Source organism: Syngnathus acus, chromosome 23 (genome assembly GCF_901709675.1).
Source record: "Syngnathus acus chromosome 23, fSynAcu1.2, whole genome shotgun sequence".
In the NCBI taxonomy this organism is placed as follows: domain Eukaryota; kingdom Metazoa; phylum Chordata; class Actinopteri; order Syngnathiformes; family Syngnathidae; genus Syngnathus; species Syngnathus acus.
In genome coordinates, this window is record NC_051107.1 from 5320486 (window position 1) to 5334713 (window position 14228).

General features: G+C 42.7%; 1 protein-coding gene across 8 annotated transcripts in view; it reads left to right on the forward strand.

Annotated features, from left to right (window-relative positions):
• foxp2 (forkhead box P2) overlaps positions 1 to 14228 on the forward strand; it is a 64666-nt gene that overhangs the window by 5499 nt on the left and 44939 nt on the right. For 7 of the 8 annotated variants that reach the window (XM_037243306.1, XM_037243308.1, XM_037243305.1 and 4 more), the window contains exons 2-3: positions 1634 to 1694; positions 2093 to 2158. The gene's annotated coding sequence lies outside the window, so the exon portion shown is untranslated. Of the gene's footprint in view, positions 1 to 1633; positions 1695 to 2092; positions 2159 to 14228 lie in introns of those variants that run through there. The other variant, XM_037243314.1, reaches the window with a different exon arrangement.

Consider the following 14228-nt stretch of genomic DNA (forward strand, 5'->3'; position numbering starts at 1 on the left):
TAATTTATCTGGCCGCAGATTTAACGCGCGGTGAGCCGGCGTGGGCACGTTGCACACGGGGGTCTTAAATACGATGAAAGCGGCCCGCGTCTAGACTGTGAGCTGAGGGTAATTACACGTCTGACCATGAATAGAATCAGTTCCAGGACTCATCTCTCCTCGAGCGGCCCCCGGAATCGCTCCACCAGTGCTGATAAGGCGCGTTTGGTCCCTGCGGAAATATTTCCTCTCAATATTGTATTTACTTTTCAGATCAACTTATTGTGTACTGTAATCTGGCAATACTTTATGTTGTAATATTTTTGGGATCCAGATATGTACGGTTTTTGGAGGTCATGAAGACTTTTTTCGGACGAAATAAAATACGTTACGCGGTGTAGCCGCATGAAAGACTTAACGGCAAATCAAGTTAGTAGCACGTGCCAGTTTTTACCATCGGAGTCTACAAATTGATTACTTGTCAAAATTTTACTGCGGGACACAAAACATTCATAAGGGATTTGATTTTTTTTTTTTCAACTTCAAGCCTTTTATTTTTCTTCCCGCATGCACGCACGAGCAATCTGTGCAGCATTTTCCGCAAACTCAAAACAGTGAGAAATTATAGCAGTTGGCATGTTTTGTTTTCAGCTGTGCTCTTTGAGCTCCAGGCTTTTTTTTTCTTTCTTTTTTTCCCCCTTTTTTTTTTGTTGGGTACAGTTCACAGAGCACATTCCTCAGGATTCAGCAGTTGCCGGTTGCCTGTCGGGGTCATTGGAATTCTGGGAGATTAAGAAAGAATCTCAGAGAGGAACATCCGGGCTATCCTCTGCCCCTCGTGCCACCTCTGGCATGCTTCCATCATATAAATTCAATTTATTTATTTGTACGATTTTGGATCCCATCAACGTCTTCTATATATAGTATAAGCTACAAAACAAGCTGTTGAATAACTAGTTTTGAAATCAAAGTCAAAGTCAAAGTCAGCTTTATTGTCAATCCCTTCATATGTCAAGACACACAAAGAAACCGAAATTCCGTTTCCTCCATCCCACGGTGACGAGACATACAAGTAGGCGACACAAAACAAAAACAAGAAGGCACAAACCATAAATAATAAATAATAAATAAAATGAGCGATGAATAAATAATAATCCAATAACCCAATAAATAATCAGAGATTCGTAAAAACTGTACAAATATTTGAAATAGACGAATGGTAATAAAAATTGCCAGCAATTTAGCAAAAGTTTTTTTCCAAAGTGAAGACAATTTGTAGTTTTTAGCAATAACACAATTTGTCGCGGCGGGCCACATGAATTGATGTGGCGGGCCGTATCAGTCCCCCCGGGCCTCGACTTTGACACCAGACTCAACAGAATAAAAATGAACGAGGGATCAATTGTCTGTCAGTCTATCGGCGTGATTTATTTGGTGTTGACATTACATCCCTTCAGGCATTGTAGCTTTTAACTTCAGAGAGTGTCTCCCACATGCATTCTCCTGTTTCACAACAAAACCCAGGTGCACTCTTTTTTGTTTATTGCCTTCAGAAAAGAAAAATAGTTACGCAAGACCCCTGATCGAGCCCGCACACGCCGGCAGCCGCGCTAAAGATGCGGTTCAATAACTAACGATATACTTGCTGTCGCAGATTGCTGCCACGGCGGGACTCGCTCCACCTTTGTGACGGGACAAGTTCTCTCCCCTTGCAAGTAAGTCCGCTTTCCTGTCAAAAATGAACTTTGTAATGTCCACTCGGATGTCGGACCGCTAGAGTGATTGTAGTGGCTCGTCGAGGTCAAGAGGAGCCTATTATTACCCTTCCTCAAATGTAACAAATCTTGTCCACCTTGATAGAATTGCCCCTCCAGTTGCGCCTGTTTCACACCCCAAAGCTTTTCAATCTACTCTCGCTCGCAAGTTACGATACGCCGACAAATGCCGGCGCGCTTTGCCGTCTTTTTATTTATTTTCCTGACGTCCGGATTGAGATTTGTAGCGGAACGGGATTATACGAGCTTTAAGTGATATTCCGGTAAATCACACGATTCAGTCTTGCTTTGAATCCAAACATCTATTTTTTCCCTCCCGCTTGTGTTTTTTTTTTTAGGCTGAAATATGCCGACTCTGCGCCTATAGAAACAACCTGAAAAGACGCACTGTGAAATCCAAAGTGGTAAGTGGAATTTTATTGTCACGGCATGCCGACCGACGTGTGTTGTGTTTTAACGTGTACGATATAATGAGGCACATCAGTCATGTGACGGCTTTGGCCCGGTCCAAGCTGCTGAAACCACAAAAGGGGCGAGTTATAGCTGGAAAAGCAATAATTTTTTTGCAAGTTTACACAGTCGGGAACATGTTAGCTTATTTGAGAGAATGTAGTAAAGGATATCAAGATTTCTGGATATAAAGTGCGGTCGTATCTGGACAGACCAGATTCACATCAGCCTTAAACAGATTTGAAACCAGTTCTTAATTTGCCAAGTACTCGTTTATATCTTCAAAACTGAACTCTCACTTTAATTTTGCTTACCGGACTTGTCAGAGTCATGTCTGGACAGACCAGATTCACATCAGCCTTAAACAGATTTGAAACCAGTTCTTAATTTGCCAAGTACTCGTTTATATCTTCAAAACTGAACTCTCACTTTAATTTTGCTTACCGGACTTGTCAGAGTCATGTCTGGACAGACCAGATTCACATCAGCCTTAAACAGATTTGAAACCAGTTCTTAATTTGCCAAGTACTCGGTTATATCTTCAAAACTGAACTCTCACTTTAATTTTGGTTACCGGACTTGTCAGAGTCATATCTGGACAGACCAGATTCACATCAGCCTTAAACAGATTTGAAACCAGTTCTTAATTTGCCAAGTACTCGGTTATATCTTCAAAACTGAACTCTCACTTTAATTTTGCTTACCGGACTTGTCAGAGTCATATCTGGACAGACCAGATTCACATCAGCCTTAAACAGATTTGAAACCAGTTCTTAATTTGCCAAGTACTCGTTTGTGTCTTCAAAACTGAACTCTCACTTTAATTTTGGTTACCGGACTTATCAGAGTCATATCTGGACAGACCAGATTCACATCAGCCTTAAACAGATTTGAAACCAGTTCTTAATTTGCCAAGTACTCGGTTATATCTTCAAAGCTGAACTCTCACTTTTTCGGCCAGCGGGCCGGCAAACTTCTTTCTAATCATTCCGGGAAAAAAAAAAAAAAATCCCCAATTGCCGTACTTAGAGCGAAATAAGAAAATCTCCAGCAATTAAGTCTAACTTGGCTACTTTAAAGCAAGTGTGCGGTTCAGAGTGAGCAGCTCACATTTCCAGTTTGAAATTGATTTCTTGTCATAGATCAGAGAGCTCTTGTCATTTCATTTCCAATCCTCAAACGGTTCCCCCACCGCTAAGTGGCGGACCTCTCAGCGGGCCAACCTCGGCGGATCTTTACCCCGGCCACTCAGACCCATCGACGGGGTAGAGGGAGAAATCAAAAAAAGCGACTCCCGTCATTCCCCATTGGCAGCCGCCATTGTCTGGTTGATTTGGGATTGGCGCTGGAGGGGGAGGATGGAGATCAGGCCAAGCTCCCCAACCCCCCACCCCCGTTTTTTTTTTTTTATCTTTATCCACCATTAACCCCAGTGCCCCCAGTGTGTGGCTCAGATCAGGACCACTGGTCAATCCCCCATTCACCGCCACATGGAATATTTTAAACCTAAGCTCCTTCGCTTAACAAAAAACTCTTACTCATCAAAGGTTTCGCTCTCTCGTCTTCCCTCGGCTCCGACCGCCTCTTCTCTCCGGTCGGCTGTTCACACTTTTCAGCAAAAGAACTTCTGGAAAGTTCCATAATAAAGTCAGAGCAAATTGGAGTTGATGAACCATCCCAAGCTGATCTCAAGATTGAGGGCTATCCTGTTTTTTTTTTTTAAATGGCCCACATTATTTTGAAATGTTTCGCCAAATAGTATCATCAAACCATATGTAAGCCATCAAGTTGTGAGTATTAGCAATTGATTGCACATTTCCTACCGCCATTTTTCGTTTATTACCGTATAGGACTGACGTGGGTTGGTCATGTCCAATAATTTCGCAGGGTCTCCTCTTTCACGTGTTATTCTTTCCACACAACTTAATTGGAGAAATTTTTGGGGTGCGGAAGCCGGCCTCCCAGCCCCTAGATTATTATGAAACTCAACCTTAGACAGGCATGACATCAGAGCGGCCTGACATTAGTTTGAACTCGCCATTTCAGGTGGGAAGAATTACGAGTGGCTTCGATCCTGTCCAACGAATCGGTCGCACGCGGTTTCACATTCTTCTCCCAAGGTCTAAATGCTGATTGTCCTGACAGATTGAACTGCTGTGTTATCACTAAAGTGTCACGCCGCCTCGTTTTTCAGTCTTTATGTAAGCCCTTCACAGTTCAGTGTTCCGCCGGGACGTCGGCGTGACCTCATCTTAAATGTACACTATTTTTACCTGCTGATGAGTCGGTTCACCGTGCGGCGGTATCTGGAGTCACTTAAAAAATAAAAATGTTGATACATTATTTGGCTGTGCAAGGTCCGACTGTGCAACTACTGCTTGGAAGCAGAATGGTCATCCATGTCTGTGTTGATTCGGGTCATGGAGCTGACAGACAGTGGAATGTGTGTATGTTGACAAACTCCACTGCACTCTGAATGGGGTTTGTGATTACACCTCATCATGCTTGCTGCATGGGCCTCCCCCCCCTCCCATCTTTCTCCCTTCCCTCCCATTTCTCCATCTCTCACTGTAGTGCCTCTTGGGCAATCATGTGGTCACACTACCTGACTCCTTGCTACTCAAGAGTGCAGTTGACAAAAACAGCCCGAGGCCCGTCATGTGGAAAAGATTCAGTCGGCGCACTGCATATATTCCCCCGCCCCCTCCCCTCGGGCTTTCTCCCCCGATGGGTGTTCCCTCCCGCCGCTCACCTGTGAAGGCAACTCCGAACTGGCCCAAATCCTCCCGGCTGGAAATGTTTTTTTGGCAGTCCTAGCGAGATCCTTTCTGTCATGTAACGCAAAAGCATGGAGGTCAGTGAGAGCTCTCGCTTGTCAGTCAACTGCGCTGTCGAGCTGCTCACCTGTATTTATCGAATAAAACACGTTCTGCGCTACTCGGGGGACACCATGCCCCCCCCCCCCTACTCCCTTGCACTTCTTACAAACCTGACACGCATTCAGTCACAGATACAGCAAGCAAGTAGCAAACATTTTCACAGTTGAATCCCTGTTGTGTATTAACTCTAAAATACCGTATTTTCCGGACTATAAGGCGCACCTAAAAACCTCAAATGTTCTCAAAAGCCGACAGTGCGCCTTAGAGTCCGCTGCGCCTTATATATGGACCAAATTCCTAAATTTAAACTTCCGAAGCATTGTGAAATCAATCATAAGTGGCCCGCTGAAGACTATGAATCATGAATCAAAAAAACTATGATCATTATTTTGTGATTATAAAGTCATTTGTTGCGTCTGATGTTGAAATAAAAAAGATCAAATGGAGAATGATTTGATTTTGGATTAAAAAGCTGACATGATGCATTAATGGTGCGCCTTATAGTCCGGTGCGCCTTATACTATAAGGACAAAGTTTTAAAATGGGCCATTCATTGCAGGTGCGCCTTATAGTCCGGAAAATACGGTACATTCACAAGAAAAATTCAAAAAATAGCACCATCTGGCCCTTGTTTTCCCCCTAAAGCAGCTTCTATTTGTATTATTATGGAATATTCTCTCCATCTGTTTGCACCCTGACCTCTTTGTTACCGCCTCCGTTTAAAGCGACGTTGGTTCGTCTCGTCCTCTCCACCTGGCTGAGCGTTTCTCAACGGTTGATTGAAACCCGTGGCGCTAAGTTGCTAATGCTCACTGAAGCATTATATTGTAGATGGAGTAAATAAAAGCTCTGAGGAATCGCATTTGTACATTCAGTCAACGGCGTTAAATTTGTCCCCTTTCAACTCGCCTTTTGCTAAATTGCTTCCAAGCTTTTTATTCCTGACCGTTTTTTTTTGTTCCCAAAGACTTATTCAGCGTATCGGTACAATTCCGGGAATGATCCTTTTTAGTGTGACTCGGCGCCGAGATCCTAAGAAACCCGCGGTGATATTTTCACCCGGCATTATATAAAGCTCCGCTTCGACCCGTACGGTTAAGCGGTCCAGGTGACATGGTAATACGTTTTGCTTTGTACCCGCTAATAAATACTCAAGTGCTTCGTTCCCACTCGGCTGCTTCCCAATGTGTTCGGACGGCCTTTTTTTTCTTTTTTTTTTTTATTGTCGAAAGGGGTCATTCAAAACTCCCCTCTGCCTTTTGTTCAATATTTTTGCGACGATGATAGTTTTTCCTCCATTTATTTAGTGAATAGTCAGCGGGTGTTTTACATTATGGAAATGATGACATGGTTTATAATCTCGCACATATTCATTGTGGTAGACGTTGGACCTTTTGTGATACTTTGTTCCAAGTCTCTTCAATGGACGGCTCGCTTGAATCATATCTTTTTTTGATTTGATGGTGTTTACCATTATTTCATTCAAAAGGACCACAAAAGAAACCATCATTCTGGAATACTTTAGTGTCAAGCCTAATTTGCATCTCTTGTCTGTTTCAAAACACATCGAATAGCAAAAAAAACGGACAGATGATTGAACGGCTAATGCTAGCGAGCTAACTCATCACGCTGTAGTCGAATTGCAGACATTGAATGAAAGAACGAAGACTCCTTGCGGATTTCGGATCTTTAAAAAAAAATTTTATCCGGATTTTTACGTTTTTCTGATAACTGAACAGCTAATGCTAGCGAGCTAACTGATCACGCCGTAGTCTAATTGCAGACAATGAATGAAAGAACGTAGACTCATCGCGGATTTCGGATCTTTAAAAAAAAAAACCTTCAGGGGAAATTCCGGTACTTGTCTTACGGCAGGTACCACAACACAGCGGCATGTCACTGTTGGGAAGTTATTAACGCTAAGTAGGGATTAGTGTTTTGGATGTTGACGCTAAATTGGCTCTCCGAGTGTATGTTCAACACACTTTACGTGGATCAGACGCATTCTCGCAGAGACAGAATAGCCGCCCCTTTTTCATGCATTTATACTTCATACCATTTCATAATATCAACAAATGTGTGCCAAAGAGATTTAAAAAAATAGCATCGAAGTCAAGATGTTTGTCTTCCTGCGTTTTACTCCGCCTCCCAGACTGAATTGTTTTCCCTTCAAAGTCTTGACAGCATTCGGGATTGGTGCCATAGCTGTTCACAATCATTAGTGTGTTTTCACCATTGTGTCATGCGCTCTTGTTTTTGGTAGGTGAGCGAGAAATGGAAAAACAAACGCGGCGACCCCCGGTGAACCCTCCTGACAAACAGTCAGTTAAACGCTTTGTACCACGTTTAATTAGCGAGCGGCGTTATCGTGATTCATCTCATCATTGGACGTATGATCTTAAGTGAATCGGCTCCCCTGGGCCGCCGTGTTTCACAGATCAATCGATTGAAGGTGGATACGGCCTGGGTGGCCACTAGCGACACTTTGGACTCGCCCCTCCATTGTGACGCTCATTTACATATCGAGTCGGGTTTATCAATCTCAAGATTGTCGGTATTCCATTTTTTGGAACAGATTTATGGCGCTCGGGTTTATTCGGATGGGGAAAGGACGTGAAACAATAGGCAAGGTTAGGACACCACCCACTTTGCCAGCCAGCGGCAAGAGTGCTAGCGTTAGCACTTTGTTGCTCCGGAGCTTTGTTTGAAGGCATTGTGGAGATTGCTAATGCAGCGTGTACACCTCGGAGGCCCGCAGCTTGATATTGCCCCCTATTCCCCAATGTGAATATGGTTGAGTGGTGATTGGGGACTTGCAGCACCACCAAGCCGCTATTCACCGCAGCCGGCGCTACTAGCCAGAGTTAATTGTCCATTATCTGCCATTATCTGAGCTCTCTCCCCGGCTCCTGTCTTTTATTCCATCTCGCTCGTCAGCCTCGCCATCACCGCCGTCTCGTTCGCTCGCTAGGTAGGCCCTGGCGACGAAGAGTTCGCATCATAATGATTTGCTTTGTTTCTTCGTTTCTTGAGCATCATGTCCAATTGTTTTTTTTTCCGCGGTAAATTTGTGAAACCAAGTTTTTGGTTGATCAAATGGTTGTTGATTAACATGCACAGAAGAAGCAAGTCAACTTCACGAAATTCTGCATCAATCTCGTGAGATATTTGAGGAATCCTGGGAAATTTGACTTATATAAAAAAAAATATATATAATGTAGAAAATAAAATAATATATATGGATGGGGAAAAACACATTCTTAAAAAAAATCTATATATATACATATATTTATAATAATAATTTATACACATTATATGTATATAATTTTTATTAAGAATGTGTTTTCTTCCATCCATGGCGCTCACTCCTCTTGTCTAATGGAGAGAGCGCGTGAGAGGCTAAAGGATTAAAGTGAGTGTAAATTAGGCTCGGATGGATGCGTGAATAAGTCGTCACGAAACAAACGAGGAAGTGTTGGTCGGCTGGCCGTGCCAGTAAAGACGCAATGCATCACGGCGACAAATACCCGCACTTGTATTACAGCATTAAGCGCATCATAAATAAAAGGTGCGGCGCTCATAATTGAGGCTCTGGCGCGGAGAACCTCGGCTGGAGATGAGAAATGGAAATCTGTGTACTGGTAAATAGATAATCACACAAAAGTAATTGAGGTTTTCAAACCCCAATCTCCACTGCCAGCGTGAGCTCGTTTGCATGTTAATCACGCCGCCGATTTGCCTTCATCACAGGCCAGTCGGCGCGCACGCTTCCATAAGCGCCTTTTAATTGCATTTAAAATGTCACAGAGGTGGAACACATGTAATTTAGCCAGGACTGTGTCCAAATTAACGGATGGCGCTCTGGTGGACATTGCAGTCTTCATCAAGCGACCATTTGGAGGATTTCTTAGAAACCTCCATCAAATTTTATTTATTAGCAGGTGTTTTTTTGGCATATAATGATGCGAATGATAACTCCAGAGAGGGGCATCCTGCAAAACAGGCCTACTTAAATTTTTATGGAGTTGGACCACGAGGAGCAATAAACCGATATCCCTCTTCCCCTTTTTTCCAGATGCCTTCTGCACCGCTGTATGTTACCGAAAAAAAAAAAAGTTCTGCCGAGACATACATGAAAGGAAGGAACTGTTGAAATGTTAATTTTACCATCTGCTCTCGAGTCCTGCTACCTTGTGCGTGCGTGTTCGCCCGATTCCCCCCCCCCCCTCACCACGACTCCCCGGCCTGCCTTCTTTAATCCCTCAGTAGTTGTGTTGTGTTTCGTCAATGTGCTGCTATTTTGCCCGTTTGAAGTCGCAGGCGAGCGTGGCCGCAAAACACAAGGCCGCATAGCACAGGGGGTCCCGTCTGGTCTTTGTTCTCGGCCCCCAATCTCAAATTTCCAATGTCCGCTAAGGCTGGGCAATTAATCGGAAATTAATCGGGTTTTTTTTGGCTAGCTTCTCGATCTTATAAATAAAACTAATCACACAACAAAAAGAAGGACAGATAAAACATGCCTAGTTAGCATCGCTAATGCTAATTAAAGTCAATGAAAAATCTCATTGACATGCTAACAAGAAATTAGCATGGTGGGGTCCGGTCTGGTCTTTGTTCTCGGCCCCCAATCTCAAATTTCCAATGTCCGCTAAGGCTGGGCAATTAATCGGAAAATAATCGGGTTTTTTTTGGCTAGCTTCTCCATCTTATAAACGAAACTAATCACACAACAAAAAGAAGGACAGATAAGACATGCCTAGTTAGCATTGCTAATGCTAATTAATGAAAAATCTCATTGACATGCTAACAAGAAATTAGCATGGTGGAGTCCTATTTCTTCAAATAACCTCATTTTTTAAATCTGCTTTTTATTCATTATTATTTCAATATCAGTCCAAAAATAATTGTGAGTATTTTGTTTTCCATAATCGCCCAGCCCGAGTGTACACCACTCTTCAGGGGAGCTGTTTTGGATCGTAGTCGGGCCGTTTACAAGCTACCCCCTTTCCCACCCCTTCCACTTTTCCCGTAAGCTCCACTAAAAAAAAAAAAAAATGCCTCTACGTTTTGTCTTTTTCATCTCGCCCCGGTCCCCACAAAAAAAGCTGACAGTTTTAAAGGTGAGAGCGTCGACGGGCTCCAAGTTTGAAGATGTCGCCAAATGGACGGATTCCATTGTGCGATTGGATCGTTTGGCAATTAGGCTGAGACATCCTGTGTGCCGAGTTGCTTAGCATTTTCCTTGGCCTGCAGCAGATTGTTTAGTCTGCTCTCATTGTGAGCTGCAGTTGACGCTTGTTTGCAGAGCGCTGGCTGGGGGGAAAATGTGAGAGGGCCCAGTGCCTTTTCTCTATTTATTTATTCCCCCCCTCCCCTCCCCTCCCCTCCCCTCCCGTCCTTGGAGCAGGAATCTGATTTGTGTTCATGTTCCTTTATTCTGGATGAGCGTTTTTTAAGTGTGGCTGCTGAAATCTAGACTCTGTATGACCTCACTGCGCCGCCTGTGTTTCATTAATGACCGGCCCTGTGGTTTTGGGGGGGGAGAGGAATATTTTTCATATGACACCGCCTTGCATTAGCGTGGCGCGGCAGCTGCGCAACCACAAAATCATCCAATTTTGCGGCTTTGGAAGGTGTGAAAAGTTCAGCTCCCTTTAGCGAGCCTCGCATTGATAATTACCACGACTCGAGATGTGTAAAATGAAAAAATACGATCACCTGCTGATATCACATTTTCATTTCTCCAATAAGATTTGAAGACACTGTCAATACGTCCAAGTATTTTCCCCGCATACTTTGACACTGTTTTGGACTCGGGGAAAGCACGGCAAAGTCTCCTTAAAGATTTTTTTTTCTCAAGTCGACACATCTGGCACAAGAGGTATTTTCTGTACGGATTGATTGATTCCCCAGCCTTTTGTTGGGAGCGCCTCCCGTGAGCTCCACAGCAGTTGCAACACATAGCTAAGCCCCGCCCCCCCCCAACCACCACATGAAACCCAGACACTAGACTACTGTAACTCTATTTGCTGGATATTAAATATCCAAAAAGGAAACTTCAGCTTTGTCCTGAAACAAAGAGCCCTTGTGTCGACACTCAACCCCCCCCGACATTCTGGTAATTCAGTCAACAATAACAACAAATTCAAATGGCAGCTAAAGTTATTCACAAAAAGAGGAAAATAGTTGGGCTATGCAAGATATTTGCAGGGTCCTTTTAAGCCGCCGGAAACATCCCCTTTGCCATCTGTCTTCCCGTATACATGCCGACGCACTTTGATGAGGGGTCAGAAACCAGCGTGGAGGGAAAGTTAATGACGTTGCCATATCGCTCGTAACTTCGAGTTGTTTCCAGTGAGCCGAGCTGCATTGGGTTATGTGTATTTATTAAAGTTGGGGGAGTTTGTCGTGAAAGGTTTTGGTTTAAAAGCAACTCTGTTTATGTATAAAGTTCAGAGGATTTGGAATAATAATAAATCATATAATCAATAATAATAATAATAAATAATTAGAATAGAATAAATACATTTGATAAAAAAGCTCACGTAAGATGTCTAAAAGGAGCATATGAGAAAGTTTTCTATTTATTTTTCAATTAAAATGCCTCGAAGATATTTTTGTACACTTAAGCCCGAACCTCTCGATTGATATGTTAATTTTTTTTATTTTATTTTTTATTCCCCGATTTACAGCCTTCCTTTTGGCACTGGCTTCTGAACACTCGCAACCTTTTTGATACGCTGAAATCCCCGCTCGCCTTAAACGTTTATTTTTTTATTTTTTGCTAAATTGTACATTTAGTCCTATTTTCAAAGTCATCAGCGATTGCTTTTTTGCCACTCAGCGCATTGAACATGGACAGCTTTTAATGGCAGTGAGTCGCTCTGATAAGTGGCTCAATCTTTGTTGCAAAGCTTTTTTTTTTTCCCCCAAGGTTTAATAGCCACTGTAAAATGAATTATAATGTATTCTCTCCAATTGAAAATTCTCTTTAATACAGTATAGTCCACGTGAGTACTGCTGTGACCATCTATTTAGGCATACAAATCAAATACTTGAATTTAAGCAAAAGAGGATTTTTGTTGTAAATACCTCGCTAATGGAATAGCCGCGACGTCAAAGCAATTTTCCAACCGCTGCCATTTTTCCATCCCAAGATGGTCGTCTGTTTGTGTGACACGGTGGTCAACTGCGCCGGCTTTCATTTTGTTGAAAAAGCTTCTAAATCGTTTTTCGGCGTTCCACTTTGGCGAATCTTTTCAGCGGCGTGTGGTCAAAGTGAAACTTTCGCTTAACTTGTTGCCGAAATAGTTGCTGGAGGAAAATTGCTGCCGACAATTGTATCGGGGAATCTAGGCCTGAAGGAGAAATTGCCACTTGCGTACTTGTCTTTGACCAAAGTGTAGCCCCTCCCACACTGGCCCACTCCATGCTGTTTAGGAAGATATAAAGGAGTAATTTTATTACTGGCTACATGTCTCTTCAGAAGCCATTTCATTTCTCCTTTTCAGCCTCCACGGAAGCCTTTATTTGATCTCATATTCCCGAGTAAGACTGCCTGGAACCGGTCGGGGTCCGTTTATTTTCATTTGGAAAATACATTTCAAGTTAGGAGCGAGCGGCGTGGGGGTTGGGGTGCTGTTGAACGGCTGCAAGCAACTTTGGAAATTTCGGTTGAACTTCATGACACCCCAAAAAGTCAAATGAAAAAGTATTTTGTGTCGTTTTTGTGGTATTGCCGAAAATGGCTGGTAGTTGTTTTTTGGTCCATTTTTATTTTTGTTGTGGGCCAACATTTGAGTTACAAACAAGCTACTTGGGTGAAGTGAATTCTTTCTTTTTTTTTCGATTAATTTGAATTTTCAATTTTATATCATTTAATACATATAATTATAACAATTTAATTATATAATAAAATAATAAAAGTACAATGAAAATTGTTTTAAAATTCGGAAGTCAAGCAACATCATCCGCAATAATATGAACAAATTCTTAGCAGGAAAAAAAACTTTAACTTCCTTTTTTTTCCGGAAAATAACTGTTCTACGGTGTAAACGGACACATGTGGCTAGCGCTTTGAAACGGACGATCATTGGGAAAGTGTGCCATTTATTAGACAGCCCACTTAGACGGGCCAGATGTAGCTGGTCACTTGAGAGGTGCCCATAAACTCCCACGCTGGTGTCAAGAATGAAGGCCTTTTCCCCAAAAAAAAAAAAAAGTCCGCTTCTTTGTCCCTGAGCCGTGCAGCTGTGCCGTCTTATTTATCGCCATCGCTCCGTCTGTGTCTGCAACGCTTATATCTTCTCCTCGTGTCTGGGTGACAGCACGATGAAAACATTTTGATGTGTGTCATTTCAGCGGAAGTCCGAAAAAAGTTAAAGGGAGGGACTTGGAGGGTTATCGTGGCCTCCAGTGGGCTTGCTTCCACGCCATCAATGACATCCAGATGTAAATCTCATAAAAATTAGCTTTGGATTAGCTGCGGCCGTCCAAACGCTAGCGTTAAAAACAGCCGAATAATCAGTTTAATCTTCTGGATTTTTTTTTTATGAATGATTTTTTTTTTCAGTCTAGTCTGTCACCATGAATGGATTGCCACGCTGTCACCCCCCCTCCCCTTTGCAAAGACGGCCACAGCAAGTTATTTAGTGCCTGTTGATTTATTACGATTATTTTAATGTCTGGCGTATGGAATTAGTTATCTCCATTCAAATTCATTGATTCTATGCTGACAGCATGATCAGCAACTGCACATGCTCTACAGTAGTTTCATGTGCATTGCTGTGTTCGGAAGTAGTGGCGGAATATTTCACACAATTTCGTGGCGACTTCCAGTCATTCCAAATTGTCCATTTTATATATCAAATATCTTGCGTTGGAGATAGATGGCATGATGATGTCATTTGGAGGTTGAGGGTACTTCTTAAACCATAGGTGGCAAACGTAAAGCTTGGGGGCCAGATACGGCCCGACACAACATTTTATGTGGCCCGCAAAGACATTGTACGTCAATGGTTATAAAATTACCAATTGTCTCATTACTATTTATCTTTTTAAAATATTTAAAAACCAGTTTGACCCCGCTGTCTTGTGAGAGCAGTTTTTGGTGGGAATCCGCAGGTGTTGTTCTCCTTTGACCTCC